At 45.4% G+C, this 16,519-nt stretch overlaps 1 protein-coding gene across 2 annotated transcripts in view; it reads left to right on the forward strand.

The window, feature by feature from the left end:
- The window catches only part of ZDHHC14 (zinc finger, DHHC-type containing 14), a 312,219-nt gene that overhangs the window by 20,862 nt on the left and 274,838 nt on the right, over positions 1-16,519 (forward strand). The gene's annotated exons all lie outside the window — the stretch shown is intronic.

Genomic DNA, 16,519 nt, shown 5'->3' on the forward strand with positions numbered 1-16,519 from the left:
TTTCCCCATTCTGGCCAGGCTGGTCTCGAACTGCTGACCTCTGGTGATCCACCCCCATCGGCCTCCCAAAGTGCTGGGATTACAGGTATGAGCCACCATGCCCAGCCTATACAGTCATTAACTCTTAACTCCGAATAAGAAAATATGCCAATGGTTAAAGAGCATATGAGAAAGAAGAGCTGAAATATCTTCGAAGGTATATAGAAGGCGATATACCTTCTGTTGCCTTCTAAACTGGACTTGCTGCATTGTACAATAAAAAATTATGCTAATTTTCACCAGAGTTCGTGGATTTGGCTTTATTTTAGAGCACCTGCTCTCATTAAAGATGTTAGCACATCAAAGAAAATGTAAATTGAATTTCTAACAAGCTCTCTTGGATGGGAAAGGGGTTTAAAACAGAATTTCTTTGTTTTGTCCCTTTCAACAAATACTATTGTCAAGCTCCACAAGCTGGAACAATAACCTACCAAATAACCTGCTAGGTTATGAATGAAAGCATGTATTTTGTGAAATTTGTGGTCATTTAGTTGGGTTGGAACTCTATATAGGTTGAGTAAGGGTAAAACATTGAAGAAAATAGTCACTGATGTTTATTTTCTTTATTATTTTCTTCAATGTTTTACCCTTACTCAACCTATGCACCTGGGAAAGGGGAAGGCTGCCAGTTGCTCTCTTCCTGTACCCTACCATGGACCCACAGCCCCTAAACTCCAGTACAATTATTCTCTGCCCTTTTGTTCTCTGCCTTAAGCATTAAAAAAGGGTTTAGGGCCGGCCTGAGAACTCTGTCTTCATTTGTCACGTTGTTTCTTTGGGAAAACACATTCCCAGTTTCAACCAACCAACCTACAAATTAACTTTAGGGGCCGCCTATTCACTAAAAAAGAAAGCTGATTTCTGTAGAGCTGATTAGCTGAGCAGAGCTCATTAGCTTAGCTTAGTTTAGCAAGTATGATCTCATTAGCTAATGTGACACCATAACATAGACACTCTCACCCACCAGTGTTGGGAAGCATGAAAGGCGGTCCGGAAGTGGCAGGCCTCATGGACCCTCCTGCAGGAGGTCGGACCTCCCCTACTGGGCTCCTGCTAAACCAACACCAGCATGTGCCTTGGCAGGTGCTGAGCATGGCTGGCACACAAACAGGAGGACCTTTCCCGGCGGGGCCTGCCTGCACAAGCCAGCTGCTTGGTAAGGGCTGGTAGCTTACTTAACCCACACACTTCCCCCATAGTAGGTACTGTTATTAGTTCCATTTTACAGATGAGAAAACTCAGTGTCATATATCTTTAGAGTCTATTGTACACAAATAGAATATGTTGAGCATGGAAAGTGGCTTTCTGTCTATTTATTTATTTTTGAGAGAGTCTCACTCTGTCACCTGGCTGGAGTGCAGTGGTGTGATCTTGGCTCACTGCAACCTCTACCTCCCGCGTTCAAGTGGTTCTCCTGCCTCAGCCTCCTGAGTAGCTGGGACTACAATTGTAAGCCACCATGCCTGGCTAATTTTTGTATTTTTCGTAGAGATGGGGCTTTACCATGTTGACCAGACTGGTCTCAAACCCCTGACTTCAGGTGATCCGCCCACCTGGGCCTCTCAGAGTGCTGGGATTTACAGGTGTGAGCCACCGTTCCCAGCTGGAAAATGACTCTTTTCTAAAAAATAATTTATGTCCACCTCAACTAATTCCTAGGGCCTTTATTCAATATCCTTTGCTTTGATAAGACTCCCCAGTGGTGACAGAAGCCTTAGTGGATACTTGGGAGTTGCTTTAGGGAGAAGGTCTCTCCTTCTCTCTAAAGTGCCCATTTGAGGGGATAAAAATAGCTGTTGACAGTTTCCTAGCAATGAGTCAAGGACAGAAGGTCCCTAGGGCAGGTGGCACTGTGCTTGGTTCATAGACACTAAATGGAAGCTGGGTCCTTGTCTTTGGTTAGATAACTTGTTTTTAAATAATTTTTTTTTGGAATATTTTAGATTTAGAGAAAAATGTTGAAAACAGTATTACAAAACTTTTTAGTTTGCTTGTTGATATTTCAGCTCTTCTTCCTCATATGCTCTTTAGCCATTGGCATATTTTCTTATTTGGAGTTAAGGGTTAATGACTGGATTCCTTCTGCTCTACTGACATTGCAGGAAAAAGGATATATCAGTAAATTAGACGTAATGGTGAAAAAAGCAGCCCTCCCAGGTCCCATTCAGAACATTGACAGGGATGCCTTCAGAAGTGGCGGATTTCAACCTCAGTGGGTAAAGAGAAACAGGGCTGAAGCTCCTGTTTTATTTATTTTTGCTGCTTATTAAAAAATGTACATTCTAAGTAGTTCAGGAATATTTTATGTTAGGGTCTAAATCCAGAAATGTGAAACAAGGAGAGCAACCTGTCTGGAAACATTTTTGCACCGCCAAAAGATCCAGCGCAAAACCTTCCGCAGGTGAGCTCTTTTTTTTTTTTTTTTTTTTTTTCGAGACAGAGTCTCGCTCTTTTGCCCAGGCTGGAGTGCAATGGCACTATCTCCTATCTCGACTCACTGCAAGCTCCACCTCCCGGGTTCGTGCCGTTCTCCTGCCTCAGCCTCCCGAGTAGCTGGGATTGCAGGCACCTGCCACCATGCCTAGCTATTTTTTTGTATTTTTAGTAGAGACGGGGTTTCACCGTGTTGGCCAGGATGGTCTCGATCTCCTGACCTCGTGATCCACCCGCCTCCGCTTCCCAAAGTGCTGGGATTACAGGCGTGACCAACCGTGCCTGGCCAAGCTCAAAATTTTTTTAAAAAAATATTCTTTCCTCTTAAAATCTGGAAATTTTGGTCAGAAAACCTCTCCAAGGGTTGATATTAATAATGATGATGTGGAAAATATGTTGTACTGTTAATAATAATCATGGTGCATTTTTGCATAAGCAACTGTATTTTGAGCAATGATTTACTCAATTATAAGTGATTCTTTATTATAATTGCCTAACTGTGCTTGTCACTTTATAAGTGAGGCTCTAGTTAGTGCTTTGATGTAATGACTGACCTTAAAAATAAAGTGCTATGCAAGCAAAGACATTTTGTCATGAATTTGTAATGACTTAGTGTGATGGAGCGGGTGTGCTAACATGAAGATTAAATCATGGATGGGCTATAAATGGAGAATTCTGGATGGTTATTCCCCATCCCCCACCTCCCCAATTTTTCGCTCTCTGTTGCCCCTTCTAAATAGGATAATGTCACCCTTGACCATCATTTGTTTGAGTTAAACCTTGTCCTTTTGAAGGCATGCTTTAAAAAATATTAATTCCCAGTGGGAGAGGTAATGTGTGAAATTTGTATCATATTAGCCCCAGAGCATGGATTAGCTCGTCACTTTCCCACCAGGCCTGAGGCCCTGAACAGGAAGCTGCAGTTGGAGAGGGAGCGGGGTGGTTCAGAGCTTGGGATCGTGGAGGACCGGGTGCTGAGAGGTGCACAGGAGAGAGAAAGAAGGTTGAAAGGATTTGAAAGTTGAAGGGATCCGTGTATCTGTCTGGCTATTCTTGAACATGTGATGGCTCCTCAGGTATTGCTATAAGTGGGATCATAATTCTCAGGTTGACGTTATGATGTTGACAGATTAGGACATTGAATCGTGCCTTTGGTTGAATATGATTGCAGAAAAATATTAGCTCAGAGAGCTGGATGGAATTTGGCCTGCTGAGCTAATGGAGTATTCCCAGCTTCAGAAGAAATATCTTCTGGTTAAGCCAGGGGTTCCCCAGCAGGGTTCTCACTGCCCCGTTGCTAACTTATGTCGCACCTTTAGGTAATTGTTAGAAAGCACTCCTTCAAAATGGTTTATTTCTGCTGTCAGAAAATTATCATTATATACATATTTTTGTTAAAATAAGACATTTCCCTCTGCTGGAAAAATTTCAAAATAAAGATCTAATTCCGTGAGGTTTACAGTGTAAATGGTGCCGCTAATTGTAAAGCCCTTGTTCAGTGTACAAACTGCGCAACTGAACATGCAGCCTTGCTTCCTTTTTCTCCAGTCCTCTCTTCTCCATTTCTTCAGCAATGCTGAGTCCCACCGAGCTAATTGCCTGACATGCGGAAGAGCCTGTCTTTGCGGGTCAGAGAGGCAGTGAGAAGGGGGATAGAGTCTTGCTTGTCAGACTCCAGCTACAAGGCGTTAAGACATGCACTGGCTTTTTATTTTAGCATTGCTGTTCTCAACCTTGGATTAGAAGTGCCTGGATGTATAATAGAATTTCCATAAATGTAATGGGCACACATTATGGGCTAGGAATTTTATCCGTCTCACTATTCCTTACAACAAATGACCCTATCATGTAGGTGGTTTCGTGGCTCAAAGAGGGTGGGTCCATAGCCACCCACCTAGTAAGCAGCAGAACCGGGATATGGACTCAGGCTACTGGGCTGCAGAGCTCCTCGTGTGCCTGGTGGGTTTCCACACCAGGCCACCCTGTAGCCCCGCCCCTGGGAAGGGAGTGAGTGGCACCCTGCCGTCCCCTTTCCTACATGGCCGCTGTGTATAGGCAGCAGCGCAGAGGTGTCTCTGGGTAGGGAACCCTCTGCCTCCTACGATTCACTGGGGATGAAAGTCCCGGCTGTTTTATACTCTTCTTAAAGTTTGCTTTCCTGTTAAGCCAAGATTTACTGGATGCAAGAAAACTTCCCAGCAGTCCCCTAGAAGGAAAACTAACTCTCAGTAGTCTTCCCATTAGCAAATAAAACTCCCCAAATCATTTTTGTAGACTGCCCAAACCAAGGCACTTTTCATCTGAGAAGACACAGCAGTTGTCTCAGCTCTAAAGTAAAAGAGAATTTTAAAAAGGTGTTCTCCTTTGAAAATTCCTGTTGGTGCTTTGGCCATGTGATTACAATTAAATTGGTGTGCCTTCATCTTCAAAGGGCAGAACTCAGTGCTTATATGTTCATTTCATCGAAGTCTGATGGGACAGACACTTGTTTGCCTGTCCTCATATTCCATATTTGTTCCAGGTTGATTAGGATGGCATGTGAACTTAGCACTAAATAAATCTTGCTTGGATGGGTCGCCTGGATAAGTAAACTTACCATGAACTTCTCAGAAGTAAAATAAGCAGGAAACAGGTTTTTAAAATGTGAGTCCTCTATGCTCTTTTAAGTGCTGCTGTGTTGCTAGGAAATAAGAAACTCTTTGTCCTCAAGAAATGATAAAGGCCAAATATAGAAGTAGACTCGAGAAGGAGTTAGCTATATTAATGATGATGAATCTTTAAGAAGTCATTTTGTGGGCAAGTTGTGGTAGGTGGGCTATATCTCTGTTTTATACATCAGTTTTAGCTAGGATTAGGCTTTGCTGTAAATAATAGAAACCGCCCAAATAACAGAGGCTTAATCAAGAGAAAAGCTTATTTTTCTCTCACATAAAATGTCAGAGGTGGGCAGTACAGGCTGGCCTGGTGGCTTTGTCCACAAGATCTTCAGAGCTCCTTTCTGCTTTTTTTTTTTTTTTTAATTTATACGTTCCGGGGTACATGTGTAGGATGTGCAGGCTTGTTACATAGGTAAACGTGTGCCATGGTGGTTTGCTGAACCTGTCAACCCATCGCCTAGGTATTAAGGTCAGCATTCATATTCTTCCTGATGCTCTCCCTCCCTGCCCTTTGACAGGCCCCAGTGTGTGTTGTTCCCCTCCCTGTGTCCATGTGTTTTCATCGTTCAGCTCCCACTTCTAAGTGAGAACATGTGGTGTTTGGTTCTCTGTTCCTGCATTAATTCGCTGAAGATAACAGCTTCCAGCTCCATCCATGTGCCTGCAAAGGACATGATCTCATTCCTTTTTATGGCTGTATAGTATTCCCTGGCATTTTCTTTATAGTATTCCCCCACATTTTCTTTATCCATTCTATGATTGGTAGGCATCTAGGTTGATTTCATGTCTTTGCTATTGTGAATAGTGCTGCCTTGAACATACATGTGCATGTATCTTGATAAAAAATGATTCCTATTCCTTTCAGTATATACCCAGTAATGGGTTTGCTGGGTCAAATTTCTGCTTCTAGATCTTTGAAGAATTGCTGCACTGTCTTCCTCCCTAGTTAAAATTTCCTTATTCCCTAGGATGTGATCCTTGTTCTTGTGGCCTCACATGGCAGCTGGATCTCTGGCGATTGCATCTGAGTTCCAGATACCAGGATGGAAAAGAAAAGAAGGAGGGGCAAGAGGAACCCCCAGATGCTCCTTAAGAGCTACTGTGTGGCATTCCCGCTTGCATCCCATTTGCTCGATCGTAGTCACTGTGCCCTAACGAGCTGCAAGGACACTGGGGAAATGAGTCTGTCCTGTACTTCATGTGCCTTTCAACATCTTCTGTTGCCGAGGGAGAAGAGGCCAGTCGATATTCAGGAATAACTAGCTCTTTCTGCTTCCATGTCCCAGGGAGAAGTGGGTGTGTTGAATCCACACGAAGGCTGTGGACATCTGAGGCTGGGCTGGATGGGACATCAGGTGAGCCCTCTGTGGCATTTACGTGACCTCCCATCAGGTCTTCTGGTTGGATCCTGCTTTCCAGAAGCAGAGGGAGCAGTGGGTTACCTATGTTTGTGGCTCCTGCAGTTAGCATGCCTTCCCTCGGGCTCTTCTCAGTAGAACAATATAGGTAGTGTTCTCTTAGGTGACCTCTTTGCTGAGGGGCTGGACAAGGGCATGACTGCTCCCCTAGGTGCTGGGTGAATATATTACTCGATAGATATTTACTGAGTGCCAACCGTAAGTCAAGCTCTTGAGTAAAGTAGGGAACAGAACACACTATGCCAGGCCTCTGCCTTCGTGGAGCAGATGTTCTAGTGGGGAGGTCATATTGACTGGATGAAAGGGAGAATGCATGAATTGCACCCAGCCCTTTCAATTCCTTCTTCCTCTTCTTCACCTTCATCATCATCCCGTGAAAGTGATTCTGTGTGGTTTCCCATCTCCTCCAAGGGCATGACGAGAGGTTGGTCTTCGGCCTCACTGGCAGCTGGTTTTTTTTGTTTGTTTGTTTTCTTTTTCAGACAGAATCTTGTTCTGTCACCCAGATTGGAGTGCAGTGGCATGATCTCGGCTCACTGCAACCTCTGCCTCCTGGGTTCAAGCGATTCTTGTGCCTCAGCCTCCCGAGTAGCTGGGTCTACAGGCACATGCCACCATCACACTTGGCTAATTTTTGTGTTTTTAGTAGAGACGGAGTATCACCATGTTGCCCAGGCTGGTCTCGAACTCCTGACCTCAAGTGATCTGCCCGTGCTGGCAGCTGTTCTAAGAGGCATTCCAGGACCTGTTGGTCATGGAGAGACGCTCACAGGCTGGCTTCTCAGCACTTCCCAGACTGTCCTTTCCTTGTGGCTTCTGACTATGGCCGGGAGCCTGCTGTACCTAGTGGTGTTTTTTTTTTTTTTTTTTCATGGATTCTCTCTGGTCAGCCAAGGTGCAGTCAAAATGTGCAATGTACTTATTTTGTATTCATCTTCCTCAGAAAGTGGAAAAGATAAATAGGGCTGGAATGTGCTATGTCATGGTAGTGCTGTTTGGGTCCAGGGGAGACATAAAATTGACTGGATTTGTTGCAGTGCATTTTGTATTTAAAAAAAGATTCTGAATGAAAAAGTAAGAATTTATGTATAAAGACTTGCAGATCTTTCAGCTAGAAATAATTTTGAAAACAACAAGGACAACTCATTACCAACTCAGTTATCTGGCACCTTAGAAATAATAGGCTATAAGATAAAAGCTAGTGCAGTTTAATGAGGAAGTAGTCACTTTAGGCTAATCCAGTTTCCTTGGAAGCTCCAAGGTTGTGGCAGATGAAGGAGGTGGTAGAGGTAAGCTTACCTGCCTTAGCAAGACATTTGATTTCATCTCTTTTTTTTTTTTTGAGGTGGAGTCTCACTCTGTCACCAGGCTGGAGTGCAGTGGCATGATCTCGGTTCACTGCAACTTCTGCCTCCTGGGTTCAAGCGATTCTCCTGCCTCAGCCTCCCAAGTAGCTGGGATTACAGGCATGCGCCACCACCCAGCTAATTTTTGTATTTTTAGTAGAGACAGGGTTTCACCATGTTGGCCAGAATGGTCTCGATCTCCTGACCCTGTGGTCTACCCGCTTCAGCCTCCCAAAGTGCTGGGATTGCAGGCGTGAGCCACTGCGCCTAATCTTGATTCCATCTTTAACACCACAGACATCCGTTAGCTGGAGGAGAGATGGTCCAGGCCAGTGGCTCAGAAGCTGCAGTGGGTAAGGATTCCTTGGGCAGCTTTTGAATATGCCATTTTCTGGACCCCACCTTAGACCGACTGAATCAGAATCCTAGGGCTTACGGTGAGGTGGTAGGAGTAGTGATGAAACTCAGAACATGTTATTTATTAAAAGCTTTCAATGAATGAAGAAAAGCCAATCTCAAAGGGTTACTCTATGGTGCCATTTATATAACATTCTCACAATGACATCATACAGAGATGGAGATCAGACAAGTGGTTGCCAGGGAGGAGGGAGTCGGTGATGGGGCCATAAGGGCAGCAAGGAGAGCTCCCTTGTGTGGATGGGACAAGAATGCATCTCGATAAATCTGTGTGAGAAAATGTCATATAATTGTACATAAGGATATATCAAATAAACAAATGCATGCAAAAACTCTGGCCATCAGAGTAGGGTGTGTAGACTAGCTCATTGTCCCGTGCCAGCCAACCTCCAGTTATGTGAGATGTCCCTCCTGGGGGAAGTTGGGTGCTGGTACTTTCTTACATAGAAGGTAAGAGATGTGAAGAAAAGGTTAAGGTTAAGGAAAATAAGAAAACAAAGAGAGAAGGTAAAAGGTTGAGTACTCTCTGCACTATTTTTGGAGCTCCTTGTGAGTCTGTAATTATTTAAAAATGGTAAAAAGGGCTTTCCTTCCTATATACCTATATTTTTATTTTAGTTCTTCTTTTTGAGACGGAGTCTCGCTCTGTCACCCAGGCTGGAGTGCAGTGGCGCGATCTTGGCTCACTACAACCTCTACCTCCTAGGTTCAAGTGATTCTCCTGCCTCAGCCTCCCAACTAGCTGGGACTACAGGCATCCGCCAAATAATTTTTGTATTTTTAGTAGGGATGGGGTTTCACCATCTTGGCCAGGCTGGTCTTGAACTCCTGACCTCAAATAGTCCACTCACCTTGGCCTCCCAAAGTGCTGAGATTACAGGTGTGAGCCACCGTGCCCGGCCAATAGAATGCAGTTTGCAGTGGGAATTGTCTTAGCTTGGAGTGGTCATTACCTTCACAATTCAGGTGGAAATGGTGGTATAACTCAAGTACTTTGGAGAATTGGAGAGTGAGGAGTAATAAGCACAAGTGCACCATAATTAGCTTGGACAGCAGAGAGACCACGTAGGTCCATGCCCACGTCAGAATCAGAGCAAAACCGTTTGTCAAATTGTGGACATGAAGTTCTGGAAATAAGTTTGCATGAGAGCACCAGTGAGGATAAAGTGTTGGGAAATCAGGTCCATGGGAAAGAAGAAAGACTGTGGGATCTGTATTTTTTTGGCCCATAAGTTACAGATACAACAGCTTTCAAGGACATATGTTTTAGAGAGCCCGTGGGGTTAGCTGTTTGGCATCAGCGCCAAAGTGAAAGGAGGTCGGCTCACAGTACTGAACGGCAGATTGAAGGGAGACTTCAGGAATAGTCTTGGAAGTGAGGGAGACAGTGAATGAGGGAGGAAGTGGGAAGTGTAATCCCTTTCCATAGAAGCATCTAAAGTGCCAAGAACAGTGCCTGGCATAGAGTAGACATGCACTCGGTGTTTGTAGAAGCGGTGATGTGAGGCCCTGCAGGGGGTCGAGGGGTGGGCCCATGGTTCTCCTGCTTCTCTCTGCCTCTCAGCTCAAAGCTGAATCTTCACCACAGCAGACAACTGGGGACAGTTCGAAAACACGGAGGTTTTGCTCAGGATACGCCACTGAAGATTTACATATGGAGAGAGAGCTGATGAACAGCTGTTCTCGTCTCCTCGCCTGGCATCTTACGGGTGGCTACAGCTTCTCTGATTCCATGTTACCAACAGTCACTGGTAAGACATCACTGCCTTAGTTTGCCTCAGGAAGGGGAATTTCTTATTTCATAGTTTTAAAATTACCTGAAATAGCAGATAATATTCTTTCAGAAAGTTTTTTTTTTCTTTTAAAGGTATCTCTGTTTTAAAGCTTTCCTTTCTTTTTTTTTAAAGTCAGAAGGCAGCCAAAAATTCCTCACATTCAGAGACTTAGTGGGCTGGATGTGTGGGAGCTTTCTACACTGCATTTTCTAAAATGTCTTTTTTCCGTCTAAAGCCTGTCTCCATGGAGCCTGAAAACTCCTCTCTACCCACAGCAACTTCTTTTCTTTCTCTGGAAAATGTGTGCCTGGACTCAGGTTCCATCCATGTGGCTTCTCATGGACATCTGTGATGAGTTACAAGGTGTCTGTTGAATGCCACTGTATTCCCTCCACCCTGGAAAGGCTGGGAGGACACTGCGCAGGTCGCAGGTCACCCAGCACATTTGTCTCTGTGCTTTTTTTTTTTTTTTTTTGATCTTGAGACAGAGTCTTACTTTGTTGCCCAGACTGGAGTGCAATGGTGCACCTTCGGCTCACCACAACCTCCGCCTCCTGGGTTCAAGTGATTCTCCTGCCTCAACCTCCTGAGTAGCTGGGACTACAGTTGTGTGCCACCACACCTGGATAACTTTTTTTATATTTTTAGTAGAGACGGGGTTTCGCCATGTTGGCCAGGCTGGTCTTGAACTCCTGACCTCAGTTGAGCCACCCATCTTGGCCTCCCAAAGTGCTGGGATTACAGGCGTGGGCCACTGTACCCAGCCTCTTTCTGTGGTTATTTACTGCACATAGAAGTGAATGTATCACTGTCTCTCTCAGTGCATCACCCAGTCCCTTCCTTATGTCACACTGCAGTGTAACAAAGTGACTGGGCTCTGCTGTGACTTGCCTCCTATTACTTGGGAACTCGCCCTAACTCAGTGACGGCCTTGAGCATTTACTCAGTATTTTATGCAGATGCACATGGCACTAAGTAAAGGGCACGAAATCAACAAGAGATTCTGGATGTTTGTATTGCAGGTGCCTTCAAAGATGATAGATTCAGTGATTCATTCATTCATTCCACAAATATGCGTTCAGAATTACGGCACTAGGCCTGTCTTGGAGATGAACTGGCAACAGACAAGGTCCTTGTATTTGTGGGACTTAGAGTTTGAGGGCTGTGTTGCTCTAGGTCCTCAGGGAAGCAGAGGCAAAGGGATTAAATGTACAAGGATGTTTTTAGGGATCCGGGGCTCTCAGTCCATTTTCCTTCCTGGAATAGGAGCCTGGGATATGTATCTCCAGGCTACCCTCGTAGTGGGGATGGGCAAAGATATTAACCTGAAAAATCACATGGAAAATGTAGAATTCGAGCTACCATGAACTCTAGGAAAGCAAAGCGTACAGAGGTAGGAGAGTGGAGTGGAGCTGTCTGACCTGACAGGGGGTGACAGGGCAGGGAAGGCTTCCTGGGGGAGCTGAGGTCTGAAGAATGAGGAGGAGTGAACGAGGTAAAGTTGGGGAGGACGGATCACTTCCCAGGAGGAGCCTCCCTCCTGGCACTTTTGAGGAACTGGGAGGTAGACCAGGCAGGCCTTTGAGATGAGCAATAGGAAGCCATGGGATGAGGGGATAGAACACTGTCACAAAAGGGCTTTGACATGATGACTCTGGCTACATGTGAGGAGCTGATTGGAGAAGGCGGGGTGGTAGGGGGAGAGCATTATTAGGAGGGAGGCTGTTGAGGAAATCCAGGTGGGCTATGGACCAGGAATGACAAACGTGATGGAGAAAAGTAGATGCCCATCTTGGAGAGGGCATAGCTGACTGTCCTTAGACTGCTTATGGGAAGGGCTAAAGGGGTCATCAGGAATGACTCCTAGGTCCTGGTTTGCCACGTTGAATGGATGGAGGCAGTGGGGGGTCAGGGAGTTGGTGGCGGGGGAGAGAGAGAGAGAGAGAGAGAGATCTATTATAGGTAGTGGCGACGTCTAAGGAAATGTCTAACATGAAGGAGCGGCCACTTGGGACCTGTTGAGGTTGGGCACAGGAGGAGGAGGAGGCTGTGCAGAGCAGGGGGAGCACAGCAAGGGAAGACAGCAAGGGAAGACAGTGCTTCAGAGGAGGCAGTGAAGTGAAGGTCGCTGCTGAAATGACTGCCAGATTCGGTGACACGCAGGTCATTGGTGACCTTCACAAGAGCCGTTTTGGCAAAATAGTGGTGGGGACACCAGATTGGAGTGGGCTGGGGAATCAGTGGGTGGCAGCAAACTTTGCAAGTTTGGCCATGAAGGGGAGAATAGAGCTAGGTCAGCGGCTGGAAGAGGGTACGGGGCTGGGAGACCTTTCTTTCTTTTTTTCTTTCTTTTAATGGTAGGGATTTAAATAAGTTTGCGTATTTGGCAATGCAGTGTTCCTGAGAAGGCGGGAGGGGCGGGATCCTGAGCCCGGGTGGAGGCCTTGGCCTTGGGGAGGGGGACGCTTCTTCATGTTGCCCGAGGAAAAAGACTTAGAGAAAGGAAGTCCAGCTACAACTGATGGTGGTCAGAGACTGGCCTTTACGTCCTCTGCTGTTCTTCATTTGTCCTGTCTGGCACAGTCTCTTTACCTTGGTTTTTAGCCTGGAGGATGATGATGTTTCATATTTAGTACTTCAGACTCCACCGATGTGAGGAAATTATCCTGTGCTTTGTAGGGACATCTTTCAATAAATAGTGTTTCTGGAAGCATTTAACATGGGTGATAATGGATGCACATTAGACCCTATAGCTGTATCTTTCTCTCTCTATCTCTTTTTTTTTTTTTTTTTTTTTTTTTGAGGTGGAGTTTTGCTCTTGTAGCCCAGTCTGGAGTGCAATGGGACCATCTCAGCTCACTGCAACCTCCGCCTTCTGGGTTCAAGCAATTCTCCTGGCTCAGTCTCCCAAGTAGCTGGGACTACAGGTGGCACGCCATCATATCCGGCTAATTTTTTCATTTTTATTAGAGATGGGGTTTCACCATGTTCGCCAGGCTGGTCTGGAACTCCTGACCTCAGGTGGTCCGCCCGCCTTGGCCTCTCAAAGTGCTGGGATTACAGGCATGAGTCACCGTGCCTGGCCCAGCTGTATCTTTCTCTAAACACCAGATGCTGGGAGTTTACCAAGGAATGGGGAGGCAAGAAAAAGGAGGAGGAAAAAAGCAACGTGGTCAGCGATTTGAAATAACTGGCCAGACGAGAGAGCAGAAATGTGGAGCAACAAACGTCTGTTTCCACCCCATCACTTGCCTCCACCAGCTGGGTTCTGGGGGAGCAGAGCCTGCAGGTGGGGTCAGTGTTGGATTTTAAGTGAACTTCGGGCTGAGGCTGAATCTCCCTCACACTGACTAGAGGCTTCTATTATGAATAAATTCTCTGCCAGTTCGCTGCCTTCATCTGCCTCTGGCAGGACCGTCCTGATGGAAACTGAGCCAGGTGCTGGCTTGATTGCATGAGGAAAAGTCACCCCTGGGATAGAAATTTCCAGCTCCCTTGGTCAGCCCATTGCTTTCCAATAACTGGAGACCTGGGCATGTTAACATCACAGAACTTTGACACATGCTTCTTGCCCTTCTTTCCAAAGTGAGGGGAAAGGTCTGAAGTTATTTGATGAGATAGGATGGCAGCCCCTCTGCATGGAGCATTTAGTGTTTGGCTTGTTTCCCTAAGAATACAGTCTAAAGCAACATTAACCACTGGGTCGTCCTTACCCATAGAAGATTTGTAGAGAGAGCACAGGGTTCTTGGCTCTTTTTTTCTTTCTTTTTTTTTTTGAGATGGAGTCTTGCTTTGTTGCTCAGGCTGGAGTGCAGTGGCGCAATCTCAGCTCGCTGCAACCTCTGCCTCCTGGGTTCAAGGGATTCTTGTGCCTCAGCCTCTAGAGTAGCTGGGATTACAGGTGTACCATGCCCAACAAATTTTTGTATTTTTAGTAGAGATAGGGTTTTACCATGTTAGCCAGGCTGGTCTTGAACTCCTGACCTCAGGTGATCTGCCCACGTTGGCTTCCTGTGATTACAGGCATGTACCACCCTGCCCAGCTGAGAGAGCACTGGGTTCTTGCTCTGGCTCTGCCGCTGCCTCTGGTGTACCCACAACCAACTCTGTTTGCCTCCCTGGGCTTTGCTTTCTTCATCTCTGAAAGATGCTGATGGCCTCTGAGCTTCCCCCCATCCCCAGTGATCTCAGTTTCTAGAAAAGTAGGCTAGCTGGCACTCTTGATTATGAAAACCATGGTGCCACCCTTCCACTTCCACCTTTAAAATAAGGCCAAAATGCGGGCGTGGTGGCGGGCGCCTGTAGTCCCAGCTACTCGGGAGGCTGAGGCAGGAGAATGGCGTGAACCCGGAAGGCGAAGCTTGCAGTGAGCCGAGATCGCACCACTGCACTCCAGCCTGGGCGACAGAGCAAGACTCCGTCTCAGACAAACAACAACAACAAAAAAGCCAGAATGAGCATGAGCATTCTGCATTGACTTGTGCTGTGCTTGGAGGAAGGGGATCCTGAGGAAGCGCTGGTGCTGTAGTCTGGAGTTTCCAGGACAGTATATGACTATGAGATGTTGACCATCTCTATGGGCTGCAGCTGCCTCCAGAGACTTTCATCCAGGCCAAGAGACCTATGGGATGCACACGTGCAGGGTGATTTGTCCAGGCCACCCCTGGGCACCGGGAACCTAGTTTAGGGTCTTTGCAATGTCAGAGGATATTCAGTGTCCATATCATACGTTGGTGGTTTATGTTTTTCCTGACAGCCTTATGAAATTCCTTCACGTCTTCTTTCCATTTCAGTTCTGCACCATCTAGTTCAGGTTTGCAGCTTTTTTTTTTTTTTTTTTTAAAACAAATTTCTACACTGCCTGATTAAATTCTGAATTCTGTTCATTCTCCTTGCCTGTCCCAAGTGCAGGCTTTCGAGACATTTTGAGAACATTTGCTTGGCTCTTTGTAACTGTCATACCGTTTTTTGTCTCTATAGTTACAACTCTAAAGTTGCTCTTACGAGGGTTCAAGGACTTAATGGGCCACACTTCCTACAGAGGACAATGGTGGGATGTTGGCAGAGAAAGTGGGTGCTGGGCTGGCCCCACTTACTGTCAAGAGAACTGTACTGATAATACGTTTGACTCGTCCAGCTTTTCAATCAGTACATCATGAATAAACCATTGAATTACTATTTCTTTTTTTCTTTAAAGTTCCTTTTATGTTCTGGGCTGTGCTAGGCTCTAAAAAGCTATTAAACAATATTGTAACTAATATTGTCATAACAAGCTACTGATACTGTCTTTATTGCCAGTTTATCAAAGGGCTTTGCAAGGGATAGGAAGGTATTTTTAAAAAATCACCACTGTCAGATGAATTGGTAGAGGCAGGAAGGACAGGGAGTGCTGTTTCAAGAATGAACAGAGCTCTCCAAATGCTTATTGAGGAAAGAATGGAAATTGGGTAATATTAGGGCTTTTATAGAACAGGTGGGATGTGCTCCGTGAGAACAAAGCTTATCAGCAAAGAACTTGTCAGAAATAAGATGATGTCCATTTTTTTTCTATCCTGAATGCTTTAGAAGGGTGGATTAAAAGTTGGTGGCAAGGCCAGGTACGGTGACTCACCCCTGTAATCCTAGCACTTGGGGAGGCCAAGGTGGGCGGATCACATGAGGTCAGGAGTTTTGGATCAGCCTGGCCAACATGGTAAAACCCCGTCTCTACTAAAAATACAAAAATTAGCCTGCATGGTAGGACATGCCTGTAATCCCAGCTACTTGGGTGGCTGAGGCAGGAGAACTGCTTGAACCGGGAGGCAGAGATTGCCTCCGAGATGGTGCCACTGCACTCCAGCCTGGGTGACAGAGCAAGACTTCATCTCAAAAAAAAAAAAAAAAAAAAAAAAAAAAAAAAAAGAAAGAGAAAAGAAAAAAAAAGTTGGTGGCAAAAATAACTCCAAGGGAGGTATAATTTTCTAACTTGAAGAGATACCAAAGACAACATATTCACTCAGCAATTCTGATGAAGTGCCCCATGTGCGAACTGGGCTTTAAAAGTAAACCTGGGAGGCCAAGTAGAACCTGGATCTTCCCAGAATTATTCTCCAAGCGTCATAGGCAACTCTCATCCCTGGCAAGTAACAGCCATGTGGATCACTGGAAAAAGTTATTTGGCTTTGGAGTGCACTTGTGTGCATGTGGATTGTATTTTTTAAATTTTGTTTTACTTAAGCTATATTAATGTTAATGTGTAGTCCCCTAATTCATATCGCTATAAGGAGCTAGAAAGGTTGTAGGTGATTTGAATGGATTTCTAGGCAGTGATTTTTCTATGTATATTTGCCGTTTGAATTTCTGTGATGTGTTATAATTGAATCCTTTGAACATTTTGAAAGTATTTTTCATCTTGATTCAAGAAATTATAGGCTAGATGTGGTGTCTCACGCCTG

Source organism: Mandrillus leucophaeus, unplaced genomic scaffold (assembly GCF_000951045.1).
Source record: "Mandrillus leucophaeus isolate KB7577 unplaced genomic scaffold, Mleu.le_1.0 Scaffold166, whole genome shotgun sequence".
In the NCBI taxonomy this organism is placed as follows: domain Eukaryota; kingdom Metazoa; phylum Chordata; class Mammalia; order Primates; family Cercopithecidae; genus Mandrillus; species Mandrillus leucophaeus.